Below are 17,290 nucleotides of genomic sequence, written 5' to 3'. Positions count from 1 at the left end.
AAAAAAAAAAAAAAACTTTAGAATGTACCCTGAATCCTGAAGGCCCCACCCCAACCAAAGCATCCTGAGAGGGCTTGTCAGAAGAGCTAGTTGGTCACCTTATGACATCTTACCTTGGTTCTCTCTGAAACACAACATTTTGGTCAAAGGCAGTACAGTTCAGTGAAAAGAATATGATGCTAGGTGAGAGACACTTTAAAGTATGCCACTGATTAGCTGTGAACCTGACTGTGCACCTTATGAAGTTTTTATTTTAATCCCACTGAATTTAGCCCACACTGTTATATTAGTTTCAAGTGTACAACATAGTGATTCAACACTTCCACACAACACCCTGTGATAATTGTGCACTTTAAATAGAGTCTGAGTTACAAAAAGTACTAGTCAGTTCTCAATTATCCATACAAAAGGGGGTAAAAAGTGGCACAAGTAATTCAAAACAGAGAGTAAAAAACAAATCTTTAATATTTTACTTTGGAATGTATTATGTAATTTTCCTATAGATTGATATCTAAAATTGTATCTGGGCTAACCTAATAATAAAATATATTTACACAGCATGGCCATACATTAAAGTCATCATGGGAATGAATTCAAAATAAAAGGAGGAGGCCAGCATGAAATAAATTCCTATGGATAAAAACAGGAAGATCATTTAAAACTGACTATTATTATATAATAATTCCTCTCAACCTCACAGCATCCTCTTAAGGCTCAATCTTAGCCATAAAATTCTTCCAAATGAAAATCTCTAAATGTCATTTAGAAATAAAAGGTGAGAACAACTGAGTTCCCACAGGTGAACCATTCTAGAACTGGGGAGCCAGGAGACAATCATCCAACTGAAGATTTTTGCTCTCACAGATGTGGGGGTGAATTACTGTGCCTGAGGAACTAAAAGCAGGTATGAGCCTAACTGCAGGCCAATCTGTTGTAAAACCCAGGTTTTCTTGAAAGGTTCCATATCAACCTCAGCACCAGAAAGTATTTCAACGACCACCCTATCTAAACTCTTTGAGTTTATAGAAGAAACCGAGATCCACAGAAGTTACAACACATCTGTGAAACCACATAATAAATATTTAAGTACTAGGAAGTTCACCTCTTTATTTATTTATGCTATAATTGACATATAACATTGTATTAGCTTTAGGTGCATAATGATTTAATATATGTGTAATACAACAAAATGATCACCACAATGTTAGTTAATGTGAATGATGACACATGTTACAAAGATTTTTTTCCTTGGGATGAGAACTTTAAAGATCTATAGAAAGTTCATTATTTAAATAATACACTTACATAAATAAATAACATTCTCCTACACTTCTTGTAAAAAAGACTTTAATGCATTCAGTTTAAATTGGGCCACATCTATGTATCTGCTCTATCTTCCAGTTCTATACTGAACAACTTCAGATGTGCTAAGAATAAAATCAGTCCTCTGGAATATAACTGAATTCCCATACAAGCCTCTCCACTATACCACCACACGAAGCCTTCTCGCCAATTAGTCTGTCGGTTAGACTGTAAACCTGCGTGTCAGCTCATACACACAGTCATGTGCCTTCCTCAAATCTGGTCATACGATTCTGAAAGCCAGGAATATTCTCCTACCTCTTATGTGAATATTACCCTTCTGGATCCAGGTCAAAGTTCTACCTTGCCTTGAACACTTTCCTGATCACCCCAGCTCCCTCTGAATTCCTATCATACTCATTGTTACTTTCTTGGCAGTTAACAAAGGTTACTTAGAATCCCTTACCTGATAATTAATGTAGGATGCCCAGCACTGTAATTCTGTGTATGTCTCTCCCTACCCCCAAATTCTCCTTAGGTAGGTCTAGTGAGACCTAAGGATAGGTACTTAAGAAACAAAACAACATATCAGATGGAAAGGGGGAAATGGCTGACAGAATAATAGATTCTTTCCTTCATTAAAATGTTCTTTAATGCTGCTTAAATATCTTTGCAACTATAAAAATATCTGAAGAATAATTAGGAAAAAATGGAACACTGCAGACCCTTTAACACAGAAATCCCATTTCCATTTCGAGAATCCACCCTAACGAATCAATCTGATCAGTGTATAAATATTTATGTATTAGGATGCTCATCAGAGCATAATTTACAAGCAAAAACTGGAGAAAAAGGAAGTTCATTTGTAGGGAATTGACCAATAATGATGCATTCGTATAACAAAACTCTGTAGAGGAATTCTATGTAGTTATTTTAAAAGATTATTTTTAGTGGCATGTGATGTTTTAAGTTTTTCTTTTTTTTGTTTTTCTATTATTTTTAAAATCAGAAAAAGGAAATCTTTTCATTCTGAATAAAAATACAGCATAGATTTTGCAATCACACACCTCTCGTTTTAAGGACTACATAGTGCGTTACTCACATTTACTGCTGTCACCACCACTTAAGGAGTGATGCACCAGCTTGTGAAGAGAAGTAGTCCCTAACAAGCCACCAGGGTCAACATGCAGTTCATTTCCCTGCTGTTTCCATGTTGTTTCTTCAAGCCAAAAGTTTCTGAAATAATTTACCAGCAGCTTTCAAAAAGGAAGCTTCTCACCTACGCAGAGGACATTTCCCTAAGTGGTGACAGGAGGGCTATGAGTCAGGTTATCACCAAGTTGAGTTATATTCCAAAGGTCGACCATCACTTCTACCACCATCATCAGAGCACCAACTTGGAGGGGGACTATCCCTAACTGAGCCTCTCTGGTCGACAGATTTGAGTCCTGGGGAGCACTAAGACCAACATGGTGCTCGGTGTCTTTGTGTGGACAGAACTGCAACAGTCTGTGGCTCCCGGCACCACTCTACTTCAGATTCTCATCCATGCTCTCTACCGAAGCCAGGATCTCGTGGAATATTCTTTACTCCCCAGATACCAACTTCTGAAGTTGTTTCTCTGAACTCCTATTCCCTCTTCCAAGGGGAAAAGAAGAGTCAAGATGAAAAAGTGCAAAAGCTCTGAAGGAGGACTTAGCTGGATATATTGGAAAAATAAAAAGAAAGCCAGGGCAGCTTGATCATGGTAAACAAAGGAAAATACCGTACACAAAACAGGCAGGAACCACATCACAGAGGACCTAACAGGTTATGATAGAGACTTTGGATGTTTATTTTCATAAAGTTTGCTGCTCCCACGGTGAATCAATTTTATATAAATGAGACCTAGATCTATCTTTCAAACCTCATCTGCTCTTCAAAAACCCAGTGCAATAGATTCAACTGCCTGCCTGCCAGGCAGCCTCTCCTAAAGTCAATACATGCAAAGCCAAACACTATCTTTTTTTCCAAAGCAGCTCCTCCTGACTATTTCATATCTGCTAACAGACCGATCATTCACCCGGGCTTGCTATCTCAAAGCTGTCTTGCGTTCCTGGCCTACTGTCCGCCCCCACTCCTTACAGGCTCCCCGGGGCCTCAAGTCTCCAACTTACTCTCGTTTTTCTTCTCTAGTCCCACCGCCACGATCCCAGTTCACACTAGCACCAATCCCTGTGCAGTTTGCTGGAACAGGCTAACCAGTTTCCACACCTCCAGCTCTTTCCATCAAATCTATCCTACGTGATGTCATTTAGATGCTTTGAAGATCATCATAAGCATATGATATACAAATGTATTACCTCAAGTTCTGACTTCACTTCAAGCCCCACTCATAGATCTGCCTACTTAACGTATTTATACTTAGCCATGTTCGCATCTCAAATTTAACATGTCTAAAATTGAACTCCTGATTTCTGATCTTCCCTCCAAATCCCACACCCCCCCCTCCCATTCTTATCTCCCACTCCCATCTCCGAAAGCGGCACCTCTCCACATCCAACTGCTTGAGCCAGAAAGCCGGGAGTCAGTCTTGACACTCTTCTTCCTCAACCCCCACATGCAATCTATAATTAAATGGATTCTTTCTTTAACATACTTCTCAAATCCATCTCCTTTTCTCCATTGCCTCTGCCACTGAGTCCCACCTGCAAAGATTCTTAATTCCAGTGGCATGAGGGGCAACCCAGGCACTGGGATTTGTAAAAGCTCCTCGGGTAATGCAAACATGCAGCTCTGGGCGAGAACCACCACTCTGCAGGTTCTGGACCACTAGCTTCTCTGAACCCACTTTAGCTACTTTCCCCCTTGCTCCCTCAACTCCAGCCATGCTGGCCTCCCTCCTTGTCCTTGAACATCACTCATGGCATTTGCCTTTGCTCTGGTTCACTCCTTAGGTTCTATAGATATTTACTCAAATACCACCTTTATAGTGCTTTAGGAAGACTTTCCACGGCTATTCCACTTAAAACTGTGGAATCCACATCCACCCCAACATACCCTATCTGTTTCTTGGGCTTTATTTTCCTCCTTGGGACATACCGACTTCAAACATATCATATAATTTATTTATCTTATTTACTGCCTGAATATGCACTTCATGAGAGCTGGGATTTTTGTCTCTTTTGTTCCTTTATATATCCCCAGTACCTAAAACAGCATCTGGCCCAAGGGAGGCGCTCAGTATTTAAATTCCCCAGCAAGGCCTTCCCAGATTCCTCCAACTAAACTGAAGTATCCCATTATTCCCCAATAGGAATTTATTCCTTTCCTTCATTAATAATTTGTCATTACATTTGTGTCTATTTGTTGATGCTCCTTTCCTAGACTGGAAATTCCATAAAAATAGGGATTTTCTATTTGTTTTGCTATTACAGACACTTTTTCGTGCTTAAGTGGCACAGAGTAACTATTTTCAAAAAACAGTCAACAAATGAATTAATGAATGAGGTTGAATACATTTTCTGAAAGCACACGTTGATCGTGTTACTTTTCCAATCAAAATCTTTCAAAGTCTCTCCATCACTTACCACGTTAAAGCCTAGCAGTCTGGTGTTGATAGAAGACCTTCCATGATCAGGGCCAATTTCTCTCCTATCTTATCTCCTATTCTCTCAGGCATCTTTTGCTTCAGCTACACTGCACTGTTCATTATTTCCAGTACACACCCTATACTAACAAACACCGCATTTCCCCACCTCCGCATTTTTGCTCATGACATTCCTTCTGCCTGAATCCCCTTCCCATCTCTGCCAATCAAAATTCCAGACTTCAAAATACCTACCCTTCAAACCCCAGCTCAAAGGTAACCTTCACGAAGACAGTCCTGACTCCCACCCCAACTTCCCCAACTAAATGATCCTCTTCCTCTTATAAACACCAAAATATGTAATAGTGGTTTAATTCTCCACTCATTTCACCACATACCCCTTCCTCACCTTTCACAAAACCTTTCGTTTGTAGTTACTCAGTGGGTATTTCTTGAAGTGAAGTCAGTTAATATCACTACTCCTATCTCTATCATAAAGCATATTTAAATGGGGATAGGAGGTGGGGGTATAGCGGTTCTCTTTAGCAAGACCTTTAATAACCAAAAGATATTAAGGCTGGAACAGCAGATTCCCAGCCTTAACCTCCCCTTCTCTGGCTTTTCTGGAGAGACAAGATCTTCCCAAATTTTTGGATCTCAAATTTTTTAATGTATTCAACTGCTTGAAAAAATATGTTAAGCTGCACATGCTACTACTAGGACAGAAATCCCATAAAATATATTAAAATGGGTTATCTTAAGATTATTACATACTTGAAAGAGTATCTGACTGAAAAATCTGGATACCTTAAACTCTGCTGTTTGAAAATGATCATGACTAGGAAAACATTTCTGTTCAACAAGAAATCTGAAACTTTTAAAGTATTCCATTCATTTCCACATCATGTTAAAAGATGGTGACGAAGAGTAGTAGCAATGCTATAAAATCCTACCACAAAACACTTGTATTTCAAGTAATAGGCCTTTGTTTCCCTACCCACACCCTCTCATAAGGCTGTGGTTCCCAAAATGTAGTCCACAGATCCCTGGAGGTCCGTCTCAAGGAGTCCATAATGTTGAAACTATTTTCATAATACTAAGAAATCTTCTGCCTTTTTCACATTGACATTTGCACTAGTGGTACAAAATCAACAATGGGTAAAACTACTGGTGCTTTAGCATAAATCAAGGTAATGGCATCAAACTGTACTAGAGTCCAGTGTCCTTCACTATCATATCCTGGTGATTTTTTTTTTTAAGTCAGTTTCACTTAAGAATGTTTTTGATGAAGCAATAAATTTTCTTGATAAAATTGAAGCTTTTAATCAAAAATTAGAATTCTGAAAATCTTGTAGCTGCCTGACAGATTCCCAATACTCACAGACTTTTCTGACGAGATGAGTGATGATATTAACTAATGTGGTTTTTTGCGGTTTTTTGTTTTGTTTTGTTTTGTTTTGTTTTTAAAGCATTCTCCATGTCCAGCATGGAGTCCAATTCAGGGCTTGAATCATGACCCCGAGATCAAAAGTTGAGCTGACATCAAGAGTCAGTCTTAACTGACTGAGCCACCTGGAAGCCCCTAACGTGGTTTTTTAATATTGCATTATGAAATGTGCCGTTTGCAAAATTTGCTTAACTCAATGAACCAATATTTCCCAAACACCAAATACATGCTATCAAATCACGAATGGGTAAAAAACCCATTCAAAGTGCAAGACAGACGAATGGATTTTTTTTTTTTTTTTAAAGATTTTATTTATTTATCTGACACAGAGAGATCACAAGTAGGCAGAGAAGCAGGCAGAGAGAGAGAGAGAGAGAGAAGCAGGCTCTCTGCCGAGCAGAGAGCCCGATGCGGGACTCGATCCCAGGACCCTGAGACCATGACCCGAGCCGAAGGCAGCGGCTTAACCCACTGAGCCACCCAGGCGCCCCGACAGACGAATGGATTTTAATGTAACAGTAACATCAATGATTTCAGTTCCCACACTGCAACTTAACTTTTGTCAAGTTTTGGTGTAGTATCAGAGAATATGCACAACTGTCTGAAAATACTCCTCCCTTTTCCAACTACATATACCTTGTGGTTATATTTTCTTCAAATACTTCAAGCAAAACTATCAATCACATCAGATTGAATCCACAAGTAGATCTGAAAATCCATCTTCTCTTAAGCCAGATATTTAGGAAATTTGCAAAAGTGTAAAAAAAAATAGCCATATTCCTCTAAGTTTTTGAAAAGTTATTTTTCATAAAGATATTTATGTTAACACGTGAAAGGTTTTTTAGGTAATTATTTATTTATTTTGGAGAGACCGAGAGAGTGAAAGAGCGCATGCTGGCAAGTGGGCGGAAGCCGAGGGAGAGAATCTCAAGCAGACTCCCCATTGAGTGCAGAGCTCGAAGGGAAGCTCCAACCCATGACCTGAGATCATGACCTGAGCCGAAACCAAGAGTTGCGTGCTTAACCAACTTAGCCACCAAGGCACCCCTAGGTAATTAACTTTTTGAAACCGTTTTTTTTTTTTTTTTTTAAGATTTTTTTATTTATTTGACAGACAGAAATCACAAGTAGGCAGAGAGGCAGGCAGAGAGGGGGAAGCAGGCTCCCCACTGAGCAGAGAGCCCGATGCAGGGCTCGATCCCAGGACCCTGGGATCATGACCTGAGCCAAAGGCAGAGGCTTTAACCCACTGAGCCACCCAGGCACCCCTTAAACTGTTTTTTACTTTAATTTCTAGTTTGGTAAATATCAATATATATAAACCACATAAACAAAAGCTCTTATGGTCCTCAATAATTTTTAAAAGTATAGAGCCATGAGACGAGAAAGTTTGAGAACCACTGCTCTAAGAGAATCTGTCTCTGATTCCAGCCACTGCCAAGATTGCTGTTTGTAGCAAATCTTCCTTTCCCCATCCTCAACCAGAGTTGAACCTAGGGCAGACATCTGGTCCAGGGAAAATCATGCCTTAGACTGGCCAAATCAGATATCATTTGGGAATCTGAATTAAGCCTCATGGATACTGAGGGCTATTTATGGCAGAACACTAGAGTCCATGAAGTCTTACTGCTGACGTTCTTGGAACTGTTTTGATTCCAGCCCTTTCTAAGGTCTTGTTGTTCAGCTTCTCCTTGGATTCTACTACAACTATTTCTTTTGGAAAAATCTTTCATATGTTACTTTAAATAGGTTTCTTTTCCTTATGATCAAGAAAGCCTTAACACCACAGAACTTCAATACTGTTACCATGAGTGTTTTATTCCATGTCCTTATCTGAGACACCGTATTATAACAGAAGTTCTCCTTCATTTGAAGATCATATCCCCACTTAAAATGAAAATCACTCCAACAAAACTAAAATCTGAATGGAAATTAGAGCCTTATTCAGAACAAGAGACAAGCTTAATGGTCAGCTGTTAGATTAAAGGAGGCTTGGTTTGTTGTTTTTTGTTTCGTTTTGTTCTGGAGAAGGCCATTATATATCATGTCAATACACTTTAGACAGCAAATGGCTTCATTAAAATATACTAGCCTGACACAGTTTTTCACGGAGGCTGATGAACAGAAAAAGAACAAAGTAGAGACTTGCCCTACTACATATGAACAATTACAAAGCTAAGATAATTAAGGCAGTGTCGTACCAGTAGGAGATAGGCAAACAGACCAACATTACAGAACAGGAAGCACAGAAACATGTAAATGGCATTATAAAGTCGTAAGGGGCAGACATGACCGTTCGGTACATGATGCTGGGGAACATAAGACATAAGTGTTACCTCAGTATAGGGGAGGATTTCTTCATTAAGACACAAAAACACACATGATAATGGAAAAATGTAATAAATCTGACTCTGTTAAAGTTTAAAACTTAGTGTCAATAAAAGATAAATTCAGGGGCGCCTGGGTGGCCCACTGCGTTAAGCCTCTGTCTTCGGCTCAGGTCATGATTTCAGGGTCCTGGGATCGAGCCCTGCACGGCGGGAAGCCTGCTTCTCCCTCTCTCTCTGCCTGCCTCTCTGCCTACTTGTGATTTCTCTCCGTCAAATAAATAAAATCTTAAAAAAAAAAAAAAAAGATAGAGTTTAAAAAAATTTTAAATACACTCTTAGGCTGGCTACTATCAAAAAACCTCCAGAAAATAATAAGAGTTGGTAAGGATGTAGAGCAGCTGGAGCCCCCGTGCACTGCTGGTACAAATGTAAAATGATGCAGCCATTACATCCAACGGTAAGGCAGTTCCTCAACAAAATTAAAAATAGAAATACCATATGATTCAGCAATTCCACTTCTGGGTATAGATCCAGAAGAACTGAAAGCAGGATCTCAAAAAGCTAGCCGAGAACCCATACTCAGAGTGGCAGGATTCACAGTGGCCAAAAGGTGGAAGCGACGCAAGTGAACACCGATGAACAGATGAACAAACAAAATGGGGTGTATGCGCACAGCGGAATATTATTCAGTCTTAAAAAGGAAGGAAATTCTGACACGTGCTAGAACACAGATGAACCTCAAACACAGGATGCTACGGGATATAAGCCAGATACAAAAGGACAAATACCACATGACTCTACTCATATTAAGTAACTAAAGTAATCAAAACGAGAAAAACAGAAAACAGTACCTGTTTCTACATACCAACAAATGTGTAAACCTTAAATTAAGGAGCTGAATGATTACATACATTTTTCTTACAGACAGACAGATATACTAGAGAAGAGAATTAGAGGCTTTTCAGAGAACTACTGCAAGCCCTTCTCTAATGTAGTTAGTGCCTCAGTAGGAAAATTTGTGCCAAGAGCTTCTTAGAAACAAACAGTTAAGAAGAAAGGTCTTCACAGTCAAGTAAGGGTTACTGTCTGAATGTTTAACTCCCACTCTGAGGTCTGCTTCCAGCTCTCCCCAAGCAGCATGACCAGCTTTGCCACACAGAGCAGCTAGGCAACTCCTGCCAATTCTATTAAAACGTGACTACAGTTGTAAGAATGAAGGCCCAGGCATTTCCCGGAGAGATTAAACTTCAGAATCTTTTTTCCTATAATGGGAGCTTGTCAAAAACAAAAGAAGCTATTGGATCTTAGTGGCAAATGTGTCAGCATAGCCTTTCAGAGTGATTCACCAGGCCTGCAAACAAACACGCAAAAACCACCCTGAATACACAACCAGAATTTAATATGGAGCCAGTATTGTCCTGAATCCAGGTTGAGAATAACCTCCTCAAGCCTGGAAGTAAATATGACAATATAGTAAAAAAATAAAAATAAACAGAATTTCAGATACATATTACAATACTGTTATTATCAGGCCTCAAGTAACTTGAAATCAGTAAGATTACTCAAAACACCACTACACAGTGAGAGTCTAATAAAACATTTTCTACTAAGACAGGAATTAGTCCAATCCCTAAAACTAGCTTTAGAATGCAGTTCTACTGCACCTTTTGTTTGTATTAACCTTCATTAGTGTGATGGATTTTTAAGAAAACACGGTAGATGTGCCAACATTTCTCCTGAGTCTACAGTACATGACAAAAATCCACAGGATTCAGCACTATTCCAGACCCTGAGTTAAGATAACTAGATATCAGAGTTCATGGCCTATCTGAAAAATTTCTCTAATTAAGAACAATTTCTCATTCCTTTTTTTTACGATGAAAATCTAGTGATAATGAAAAAAATATGCTATCACAGCATAATTTTACATAACGCTCTAATTGTGTGGAGAACTGTGTAGAAACGAGGAAAAGGGAGGAAAGAAACACACACTTGTGCACGAACACACTAAGATGCTTTTACAGAACACTCAAACCCTACGTCTCCAAGAAAGCTCATAAACACAATTTCCATCTCTAAATTCCATTTTGTGTACCTTTCATTTTGGAAAAAAAGCCAGGCTGCTCATGAGAGAAGAAATTCCCAGTCTCTTCTACAGCTAACCTTACATTGGGGAGGTGGGGGGAAGCAATGCTGTCTTCAGAGGTACTACCTGTCTTTCACAAAGAGTATTCAAAACAAGGAATCTGTGAGGTCTAAGATCCAGAATCCAACAATGTCAGTGGCACAGAGGTGAGTCAAACACTAGGTGCATTGTGTTAGAATAAAGGCACCTTCAGTTTTTAGATGTTGGCTCCAGAAGTTCCATGATGAACAACATAATAAAAGGGAAGATGTGACATACATATAAATGCTACATATGGGTGTATACACACAGACGTGTATGTATCTCTCTCTCTCTGTCTCTCTCTCTCTCTCTCTCACACACACACACACACACACACATACACACAGATGGTTCCACAACTAGAACAGGAAAAACACAAAGTGAGGCAGGAACTGCTTATACCAGAGGGCAAAGAAGCACTCATACATCAAGCTTAAAAGGTCTGCACATATTAAAAAAAAAAAGTTCTGCATATGCCAAATATGAAATATTTTGGGCTTCAAAAAATGTCTATAATTGTTGGTAACATGTAGAATAAATTAAGGTCCTGAATCTACAATGATACTAAAACAAAGAAAGTGAGAAAAAGAAACAATTCATTTGCCACCATTAGAAGTGATTATTATACCATCCACTTACTCAGGAAATTGTTAAAAGGAAAATTAAGAATTTATCTAACTTTTGATAGAAATTATAATTATTCCTAACTGATAAGGGAAATCTTTACAAAAGACTAAAGACTAATCAATGTAAAAGGGACAGCAGAATTGGAAAATTAGCACTTTGCAACGACCAAAGAAACAACTGGTTCAGACAAGGATCCCTATCATTAGGTGACAGACTGCTGAAAAAGTGGAATAGCATAGTTCCAAAGTGTCACCACTCTACAGATTACTTACTAACTACAAAGGGAAAAAAATGTCTACACTGGAGATTTGGTATTTTAAACAAATGATCAAACAAACAAACATCATTAATAATGGGATATTATGACATTATTTCTCTTATTGTGACCCAATGGGAGGTACAGAGCAATACCTATGAAGAATTCTTACCAAAATCTTACCAAAAGTATTTAACCTGAATCTAATCAGACCATAGACTTAAATGCCAGTTTATAGGAAATACAAGCATAAAGGAACCAATTAAATGAAACCGTGAAGAAACAATCAGAAAATTCTAGAAGTGATATATTCAGTAAGAATATATCACTTGGTCTCTTGGTATCACTTGGCTTGGTCTCTTCATAAAGGCAATTTCTTGTGGCTTCTAAATAAACTGCTCTAAATTTAAAAAGACTAAAGATACATGTCTGGAGAAAATCTGAACATTAACTGGATATTAGATAGTTTTAGGAAATTACTGTTAATTGCCTTAACTAAGACAATGTATTCTAAGAACAATTAAGCAAAACAATCTCTTTAAAAAGATGCATCTAAAGTATTTAAAGTATGAAAGTATTAAGATGTCACGATGTCTACAACATAAAAATTTACACATTATATATATAAACACAAGTACACATATATATGTAAAGTAAATACAGCAAAAGGGAAACTATGGAATCTAAGGGATAATTGGTATAAAGGTGATAACTGTTCTATTCTTTGAATTTTTCTGTATGTTTAAAATTTTTTACACAAACAGTTGTAAAAGGCGGGGTAGGGAAGGGATCAAAATGCACTTCCTCCAGGAAGGCCTCCGAAAGGAACTCTCCTCTAAACCTTATCACTCTCTTACAAAGTCCTCTCAACATGAAACACAGTGTATTGCGTTCCCATTCTAAGTATTCACTTACTATTTCACATATGCAGTAGATTTGGTTTTCTAACAAGACAGTGAGCTCCTTCAGGCCCAGGCATTTTTAAGTTATTTTCCATTTCCTCACAACTCACAGTGAAACAGTCTACAATTTAGGAGACTTTTAAAAAGCACTAGTACCAATACCTTAGGAAAGCTCTCAGTAAAGCACCTCTAACTAACTGGGTTAGCTTTTTCAGCTCCTCAACAGAATGGCAGTTTGCTTGTACAAACAACTTGGAGTCAAAGCTATCAAAAGGAGATCCTAAAACATCGCTTATGGGCTTACAGAATTTTGCAGAGAAAATAGCATCTAGGAGTTAAAGGAAGCTTAAATTTTAAGCTTTATGTCTTCTGAGAAGTGTCATGGATTTGCTGTGTTATTCAGACCTGTGACTTTATTCTCACGACATTATTCTTTAGTGAACACTATCTTCCACCACCACTCCCATCTGCAGACAGACAGTATTTATCCACAACTCTTGGGTATAATGAAACTTAATGAGCTACATAATGAACTTAAAATCTTAGATAAAAGACTGTACAAAGAAAAAAAAACCACTTTGATAATACAGTGCTGGTGAGGAAAAAGGCAGACTCACACAACTTCTGGCAGGAACATAAATGCATACAACCTCTATGACAAGCAATTCAGCAGTATCTAACAACATTAAAAATGCATACATCCTCTGATCCCGCACTTCTGCTAGGACTTTACCCAAAAGATACCCATGTACCTAAAAAGCGCATACAAGGAATTAGTTGTAGCGCTGGAAACAACCTAAGTATCCAATGATAAGAGCTGGCTGAATGATGGTACATCTGTACAAGGCAATATCTGTCATCTTTCAAAAAGGAAGAGGTTTTCTATAACTGTATGGAATGATGGCCAAGAGTTACTAAGTGACAAGAGCAAAGTGCAGAATAATGGCTATAGTATCTTACCATTTGTGTAAAACAGTAAATAAAAACAAAAACTTAAAAGTTGTATATGCTTATAAAAGCATTGACTATCTCTGGAAGGGTAAACAATATAAGGGTCACAACAGTTTACTTTGCGGAGGGTTTAGGAGGGTTTAACTAGATGGACGAAAAGAGGACAGAGAAGGAGATTTTTCTCTTCCTGTGTACCTTTTGAATTTTGTTTCGTGTGTGTTACCCATCTTATTTTTTAAAATATTTATTTATTTTAGAGAGTGAGAGACAGTGAGTGCAAGGTGGGGAGAGAGAAAGGGAGAGAGTCTTCAGCAGACTCTGAGTTGAGTGCGGGGCCCCACGGGGGACTAGATCTCAGAACCCTGAGACAACTGACCTGAGCCAAAACCTAGAGTGGGAAGCTTAACCAACTGTGCCACCCATGTGCCCCATGTGTTACCCATTTTAAAGAGTCTTTTTAAACATGGCTTTGCACCAATACAAATTAATGATACTCCTCCTAATCCTAAAAGCAGTCATGCGTTCACACCATAACAATTTTTGAATAAGGCTTCAGTAAATTCAACCAAATGAAACACTTCTAGAAACAAAGCACCACACATGACAGAAACCTCCTGAGAAGTGGCTACTTATTTCTTTCAAAATTTTTATCAGAACCTGATGCAAGTCTGGACACAGGCAACACTGAACATCTTCCAGTTCACTAACCACTATGAAGAGCTCTACCAGAAGTCACCAAAGCGCCAACAGACACCAACAAACTATCCCCACCCTAAGTGTGGAGCTGTCCCAATAACTTTATACTCCTCAGTCTTCACACAAGGAAAACAAGATAAGTCTCCAGCTCTTTCCAGGAAACGGGATGATCTATGCCCCCCCCCCCCACCAAATTCCTGTGCTGCTTCTGTGTCATCTCTTGGGTCCCACTGTAACCATGGCAACAGAAAACAGCACAAAAGACAGCTGAAACATGCAAAGGCCAGGGTTAAAAGGGGAAGTGAAAAAAAATATATATATATATATACTTTAAGGCCCCAAAACATAAGGTCCTACAGTTAAGAATGGCAGCCAAGGGGTGCCTGGATGACTCAGTGGGTTAAAGCCTCTGCCTTCAGCTCAGGTCATGATCTCAGTGTCCTGGGATTGAGCCCCGCATCGGGCTCTCGGCTCAGCAGGGAGCCTGCTTCCTCCTCTCTCTCTGCCTGCCTCTCTGCCTACTTGTGATCTCTGTCTGTCAAATAAATAAATAAAATCTTAAAAAAAAAAAAAAAAAGAATGGCACCCAAAAAAGCCTTGCTAGAATACCAAAGAAAGAACACAAAGGGAAGAAAATAGAAAATAAAATATCACCCATCCCCAGTTATCCAGATAGGAAACCGGTTTGTCAAAGATAACTGAAAAACAAACAAAAAGCTGCCCCCGCCCCCAACAATTCAGTTATTCATTTCATTGCTATTCAGTAAACCTTCTGCCTGTAAGAATTTATCATCTCCTCACCCTGTTCTGATGTCAGAGGGAAGAAGCATCCAAGTATCTAAGAGTGGCCATATAGCAGCAAATTAAGGACCATGAAAAATCTGCCAGCTGAAAACCTACGTCCTGGATCACTGAAATAATACTGTACTTTAGAGTTCCTTATTTTATACTGATCTTCATTATTTGCAAATGGGCAAGAAACATCACTCCCACTGCTTAAAGTTAAAAACTCCACGGGGTAAGTTATCCCCCACTAGTAGTTTCAGATTGCTTTTGTTTTCGTGTGATATTCACAGAGCATCAATAATGTACAGCTAAAACGAAAGTGCTAAGAAGTTTTGGTTTGTTTTTTAAAAGGAAGATCTTTCACAAAACAAGAGGCAAATAGGTCACACAAAGTAGGAGAGCTAGAGAGGAGAGAACCCTGATGTCTTGATTTACAGTTACTGCTCTAAGCCTTACACTGTGTTCTCTATTTCTACCATATCTAGTTCTACAAAGACAGTTAAGAATTTTACTAAAAGATAGTCCTTACTTTCTTTTTTGTGACCCTTAGTCCTCCTTAGAAAAGCCACCAAAATCCCCTGCCAGAATAATTGAATGGGTTGGGGCACCTACTCCTAAGTTTAGGGGATGCTTGTATTAAAAAAGTACACCATGACTGTGGGAGGAAAGAAAAGTAATCCTGGAACTAGAAGTTGCAGTGACAGTTTCAAAAGAAGGGTCAGCGTGGGGCACGTTGGCTCTGGAAGGCGTTAGTAGCCTGGGAGTCTCTAGGGCAACATCAGATGCAAATACTGCTTTGTCAGAAGGTCCGTCAAATAATTTAAACGCTCCCTTTAGGATAGGAGCAACAGGCACACTATCTGGCAGCCCACTGTCTGCGAAGAAGGCGGGCGCGTGGTCAAGGGGCTCTTTATCCCGCAGGTCCCTGCAACACTGCGATGCGCATGCGCCCCGGGGGCAGCGAACAAGCACCCCTAGTTCTTTCACACTCGCGCATGCGCAGTCACCCATCTCGCCGCAGGCGACAGCTCACTATTTGGCAAGGGGGATGGGGCTGGGAAAATGATGGGGGGGCTGAAGGCAGGGGGCGCATTTGTGTCTCCTGAATGCTTAGGATTGGGGAAGGAACGGCTGATTAGGCTCTGACATTCCCAGGCCACGTAACCCAAGATGTGGGATATGGAACAGAGAAGAGTATGTGAGTGGCGGGGGGGGGGGGGGGGGGGTGGGGGGGCAGTCACCTCTTAAGGGAGGCGCCCCCCCCACACTCCCACAGGACAACCCTCTCCCTTGACTCTCCTCCCCCCACTCACCTGAGAACGGCGGCGACAGCTGCTGGTCCCCGTCCCCCTGCGCTCGCTTCATACTGTCCGCAACATCCGGGACCTGCGGGACCGCCGATACACAAATACACACACACTCGGAGCGCGCACACTCACACACACACACACACCGACACACACACCGGCCGGGGCGTCATGGCGTCAGCACGTAGACGCAGCGAGCGCGTACCCGCCAGGCCCCACCCCGCGCGGCCTCCGCTCCTCTTCTCCCCTCCCTGAGTTCTCCTGCCCCTCCTCCCTCTTTCTCAAGACTCTGCCTACCTCCCTTACTGCGCGTGCGTCCCGCCGGCTCCACTGGGCCGGGGGATTTGAGGGGAAGGAGGGGCTTGACTAGAAAGAGGCGGGAACAGGGAGGGGGTTGCACGCCCGGCGCGGCAGGCTATGCGGAGGTGCGAGGACCAAAAAGAGGCCTACCAAGGGTGGGGGTGGGGGGTTAGGGGAGTCAGGGTGGGCAGCGTAACAATAAGGGCATTGAACAATAGCAGTTTATATTTGCAAGAAGTGTATGGATTACCGACACTTTTAAGTCGCATTCCCTCACTTTTTCTGAAAGCTTTGTGTCAGTAAACTATTTTTTGGACTTCATGATAATTCTAAAGACTTTTAAGTCACCTAGATTTTGGCATTTGAAAACAAAACCAAGGATCATCCTCTTGGGGGAAGATGGGCATGTGGGTGGCTTAACTGAAAGGGACTTTATTCAGTGACAACTTGTTGTCTTGGACACCCAGGTCCCCAGCTGGCCTCACATCCCGGCTCCCAAGGGCCATCAGTGACTCCTGGGTTGAGTAAAAGAAAAAAAGCCTCCAGCATCTTGGCCCTTGGAGCGGGGGGGGGGGGGGGGGGGGGGGGGGGGGGGGGCGCCCCTGTGGGGGGGGGGGGGGGAGGGGGGGGGGGGGTTGGTGTTTTTTGTTT

The 17,290-nt window shown here is 40.5% G+C and overlaps 1 protein-coding gene across 2 annotated transcripts in view; it reads right to left on the bottom strand.

The window, feature by feature from the left end:
• Positions 1-16,512, bottom strand: part of LOC111151374 (speckle type BTB/POZ protein) — a 65,215-nt gene extending 48,703 nt beyond the window's left edge. Inside the window, exon 1 of one of the 2 annotated variants that reach the window (XM_022509358.1) lies at positions 16,346-16,512. The gene's annotated coding sequence lies outside the window, so the exon portion shown is untranslated. The remainder of the gene's footprint in view (positions 1-16,345) is intronic. The other variant, XM_022509357.1, reaches the window with a different exon arrangement.
• Between the last annotated feature and the right edge of the window lie 778 nt (positions 16,513-17,290).

This window comes from Enhydra lutris, unplaced genomic scaffold (genome assembly GCF_002288905.1).
Source record: "Enhydra lutris kenyoni isolate GAN:26980312 unplaced genomic scaffold, ASM228890v2 scaffoldscaffold26, whole genome shotgun sequence".
In the NCBI taxonomy this organism is placed as follows: domain Eukaryota; kingdom Metazoa; phylum Chordata; class Mammalia; order Carnivora; family Mustelidae; genus Enhydra; species Enhydra lutris.
Note: the sequence above shows the minus strand (reverse complement) of the source record. Positions and strands in the feature narration are given on the sequence as shown.